Below are 5,623 nucleotides of genomic sequence, written 5' to 3'. Positions count from 1 at the left end.
GCTATTTCTAGATCAAACTCCTTCCCGGGTAGCATTTACATATGTGGGCTTCTTCACAATTCTGACTCCTAGTGCGTCATTTCCTGTTGGAAGAGGGAACTGAGGTGGCTATGGCAACCTGACAAGCCTCAGACAGTATTAATATTCACAGACATATGGAGGCTGCAATCCTTTAACAACAATAACATCAACAGTGGCAACAGCAACAACCATAGTAATTTGTAACTGTCCCCTCTGGAGAAGCACAGAGCTGCATATATTATTTTTTAATAATCAGTCACAAATTAACTAATTGCTACAATCCTTAAACCTGTTTTTCCTTCTAGCTTGTCATTATCTGCAAATGTCAAAACAAGTTAAATAAATGGACTAGCTTTCCTTCAGATGTTTGTTGATAATAATTGTTCCCCTAAAAAATTAAAAATTGTGTGAATCTGACAGCATAAGCTCCTTCTTGGTTGTTAGTTTAAAATATCTTTTTTCTTTCTCTTTTTTTCTGAATATCTGGTAGGGATTTTTAGACTCTGCCTTGCTCCTTTTCTGAATCATCAAATTCGGTGGTTCACTTGAAGAGCTGGTTGAAATTCACTGTGGAGTGCAATTAAAATAGCAAATTTCTGGTCCCTACCAAAGGGCCAGACTAGGGCCCAAGAATCTGCATTTTAAATCCTCTTCCTAAATGCTTCTGATGCAAGGATACTAGATACAGCTGTGAAGAAGAGCTCAAGTCTTGGTGGCCTGGGGGCTAGAGCTCAGGATAGGGAAGTGTCCATCTCTGCTCTGAAAGTAGTTTAAATCTTTGTTCTAACTCTTATTTCTTTCCTCTTCACCGCAAACCTTTGCTCCTTTCACTTTGGCTCCCGATTAAGACCAATCAGTGAGGAGCTAATCTCAGTCATAAGGTGAAGAAAGTGGAGTACCACTAGACTGACAGCAGAGCAAAGACCCGACAGAGTGAGAGTCTCAGAAACCTCTGATTTTAGGCAGGGTGCTAATAGGAAAAACACAAGGCAGGATAAAGGAATGGCGTCTGTCTACATTTGTGTGGTCTGTTGGGAGCACTGAGCTGGAAAAGTGGACGCTGTTAATCTGTTTCATATCTACTTTTCCTTCTTGAAAGTTGACAAGGTAGGGTTGGGTGGAGACAAAGATTAGAAAAAGATTTTTTTATTTGTTTGTTAACATTGTCTCTTCTGTATTCTGTGTCTCCCTGTGGACTATAGACACAGAGACTTGGTGAAATGATAGAGAGCTAAAGCATGCTCCAAGATCTGTGTATGCTGCCATGTGTTCCATAAAAGCTGTTACGCATCTAGTGTTTTGCCATGATTGGAGTTTCTTGTTTCATAATTATCATTGAACAGGGATGCATGGGTAGCAGTAAATATTTTAACTCTTGTTTTGTGTTGGAAGAAGTCATCGAGAGGATGTGGCTACCAGTTGACCCTCAAGCTGACTGAGGCGATCAGAGGCTTCTCACCCCTCACTTGTCCTTGGAATGTACATTTCTCCCACCATCCCCATAGATGGAGCTGTTTCAGGATACACCTTTTAGAGGACAGTGTGTTGTTGAGACCATCTGAACTGTATATATGATTCAATCAGTTAAGGCCTCTATGTAAACTTTTAAGATTCTGGTGAGCAGATACAGAGATCTATTCATCTTATGGCTTCCAGGACAAGCCTTTTTATAAATTCTCATCCTTGTTCAAATAGCCTGCCAATCTAGAGTGATCTGTCTCTTTCTTTGGTCTCTCTTTGACCTCTGTGTGCAGTGACCAGTTTTTGAACAAATAGCTTAAATCTGGGATCCTCAAAAGAGAATTTTTTGGAAATTCTTAATGTATTTCTTAATATAACAATGCCAAAAGGCCTTAATTGTTTTGCCATATATTTCAAATTGGCAGTTATGGGTCAAATTCATTCCTTTAAAATTTTTACTTCTCGGTAGCACTATATTAAAAAAAAAGAATGTCATCAATATAAACAAATAATCAAAAACAAACAGGGCATTTTGCTTAAAAATCCATATTTCTGGCTTTTCTTGCAAAATCTAAACACATGGCAATACTGGCCAAGAAGCAGGGAACAAATGCACCAATTTGTCATAGCCCCTACCCATTTAAAAATGTTACTTTCTGGCTATGAAAGCAAACTCAGAAATCTCAGAACATGAATAGAACTCCTGTTTACTTTTTCCCTTATCTTTTTTTTAAAGTTATAAACTCTATAGTTAAAACTGAATCCTTGAAGCAAATTAGTAGATATTTAAGGTTTAATATTTAAAACCTGGTCTCCCAGTTTCTCTAAACTATTTAGGGTAAAATCCACCCTACTTTTATTATATTCTAGACTGGGATGAGCCAAAAGTCAGAAAAAGCTTTTTGCTGATTGGTATGGGACGATTTAATAAGCCAGCAGTCTTTATGGGCACACCCACATGAGATAATCTTGAAAACTGTTAAACCTTTTTGGGATATTTACAGGAAAGCTTTAAACTAAAAGAATGGTCATATAACAATAAGAATCATCCCTTTCTATGGTAGGATGATTCAAATTTTCTAAAGTCAGTGGGTTATAATCTGTAGCTAGAATGGATATTAGATATCATAATAATAGAACATACAGCAATTATTAAGTGCTTTCCTATATATCAGGAAGTATACTTCGCATGCCTTATTTCATTTCATTCTCTCAGCTGCCCTTGCCCTATGTACTATTAGTTCCTCCATTTTAATAAGGAATCTAAAAACTGGAGAGGTTAAGGAAGTTGTTCAAGGTCATATTAACTCATTTGTTTAATGCTGTCATCGTGGAAGTATGGGTTGATTAGGTATCTTGCAAGGTCGAGTGTAAGTAGCAATTTATTAGAAATTATTTCGGACATTGGATTACAAAGCTAAAAATTCTCTGTTGCATAACCTTGCTGAATAAATTGTTGGTTTTCAGACTTTCCACGATTGAATCTGCCTACTGAGAAATCTTTTTTCCTATTGCAAAGGTTTGTAATATGTGCAGACTTCAGAGCCTGGCTTGACTCCCTTGTAAGATGCTTATTTACTGAGCCATAGAAAATTCAGTGTTATTAAAGAAAAAAATAAGTGATGTCTTATGTGAATAATCCTTGTGTGAGTTGCTGAGGTCGGGGCTAATGCTTGTTAGTATTTTTCAGTTTTGTGTATAAGTTATGTCTGTGTCTGATGTGGCAGCAGACAAGTCAAGATGTAAAGAGAGAAAGTACAGACAGAGCAAATAATTTGTCAGACAACTTATTCTAAGCATAAAAAAGGTAATTCATTAAAGTAAATTATATCAAGTGTCCTGCGTTTCATAAGAAAACTTCATTAAAGATAATAAGGCTTTGATTAGCCTCCCCTCTAAAGAGAATATTCTGTAGGCAAAATGCAGGATGCCTCCTGGCTTTAGTTCATGCTGCTTTTGGGGCCCGTTGATGAGTACTAATCCATTCTTTTTAATGTAGAAATTCCATAGGCTGTGAGGATTGTGAGGAACAGTATCCATGAATATGCTCAAGTTTCAAAATTTCTGAAACAGCAATATCACAAAAGGGTTTTTGGTAAGAGTAATAATAATAATAATTAATAGAAATAATAATAGTTTCTCTGTTTTGCTTTAGGCTGTTACTGTAACCCTGTAATAACTGCATTGGTTATAGGTCAAGTGGTGGTTCTTATTTGATGGGTGAGGAACATAAACATTAGAGAAGTAACTTGGACAAGTAACTGCTGCTGTGTGCAGAGATGGGATTAGACCCCAAGTCTGCCTAAATCTCCAGTCCCATTCTCTAAAGGATTATGCTATATCGTGCCTTCTTCTCTACAGTGGCTTAAATAAAACATAAATGAAATATTTACTTAAATATTTAGCCTTTTTAAACAAAAGTTTGTTCTAATTTTCTAAGTCATAATTAAGCTGTCATGTATGTAGGAGATTACAAGTTGGAGAGAAAGTGTAGGCACAAACAAATGAGAATTAAAAATATATATTTTGCATTAATAAGGATCTCAGCAGAAAAGAGGTGGAATATTCATTTGTATAATTTGAAAAAGGCTTAATAAATGAATTGTTATAAAAGTATAGCTTAGCATCTTTGTCTGCCCAGGCTTCTACAACAAATCCCATAGACTGGATAGTTTAACAGAATTTATCTTCTCACAGTTCTCACAGGCTGGAAGTCTGGAGTTAGGTTACCGACATGGTCTGGTTGTGATAAGGGCTCTCTTCCTGACTTACAGAGGGCTCTTTTCTTGCTGTGCCCTCGTGTATGACTTTTAAGGGGTCACAATTCAGTCTCGAGCAGTTGGGGAAACCACAATGGATAGTGAAGGACCCTGGGGCTAGAAGCGTTGGGAAGTTACCACTCTTAGGCCTGGAAGAACCGAGGAATGGGGAGGGTTTGGCCTGCTCTGAAGAGAGAGCAAATACATGTGGTGTGTTGCAACCATGGTTTGGGAACGCAGCCAGCCAGCTATGTTCCAAAACGCCGCCCCTATTCCAAAAGGAATGAGGACTTCACTCTTCTGATTTCGTCCTGTGCTTCTCAGTGGTGGAACCTAACTGGAAGCCAGAGGGCAAGAGTTCTATTGATGGAGTCCATACATGTGTAGGGGAGGAAAAATTTTTTCTTTACACTGAGGAGTTTTTAGTAGAGACCTCAGTAATAAGAGACAGATTAACAAGAGGAAAACAAATAGAAGTTTATTAACATAGATACCTCATGTTTACATGGGAGATACCCTGGGAAAAATGAAGAACGTCCCAAGGTGGCTTAGAATTCAGACTTAAATATCATCTTAATAGGGAAAGGGGAAGCGGGGTCATGGCCTCTGAGGGGAGAGTAAATGATTTTTAGACAAATAGGCCCTTAAAAGAATAGTTGGGAGGTGTGATAGTTTGTGACAGAGTTTGTCTGGGTATAGTATTGACTTCTGGTCTCCTCTGTGATAAAAGTCAGTCTTCCCTGGTTGATGAGACTACAGGGAGGGGATTTATGGCAGTTGAGTTCCCTTTGGAAGATTTGTCTTTAGGCCGATGAGGGAAGTTCAGAGAAAGCTTGTCCTTGTATTTGCTGTTTTTCAAGTACTTACAGCTCAAAATAATCAATATACCAAAGGGGCATATTTTGAGGTAATGTGTTCTGAACTCCTAGTCATATTTTGGGGTGACATATTTTGCTGCTCTTCCCATATCAACTTTTCAAGGCACAGGGCAGGGCGAAAAAGGAAGGAGAATAGATGTGGAAGGGCGAGGGGAAGATATCAAAATGTATCTGTTGTGTACTTCGTCTTATAACTAACTGCCTTACCTGAAATGGACTTTCTTATTCATCTCTCTTTCCTCACAGTACTCCCCCACATCATTGGTTGTTTCTTCCATATCACTTACTACAGTGGGAACTTACCTCCTTTATTTATCTGTATATTTTGTATCTGTGTGACTTCTTGTACTAATAAGTTTCTAAGGGCAAGGACTTTTGTTGTTGCTGTGATCAGTGCTTTAGTGGTCATCTTCTTTTCATTTAGGTATATGGAGAGATTGCATTTCCCTGCCCCTTATGGTTGGGTGGAGCTATATGGCTTGTTTTGACCAATGAGTTGTGAGA

The sequence above is a fragment of the Pteropus alecto genome, unplaced genomic scaffold, assembly GCF_000325575.1.
Source record: "Pteropus alecto unplaced genomic scaffold, ASM32557v1 scaffold40, whole genome shotgun sequence".
Taxonomy (NCBI): domain Eukaryota; kingdom Metazoa; phylum Chordata; class Mammalia; order Chiroptera; family Pteropodidae; genus Pteropus; species Pteropus alecto.
This window is presented reverse-complemented; position numbering follows the sequence as displayed.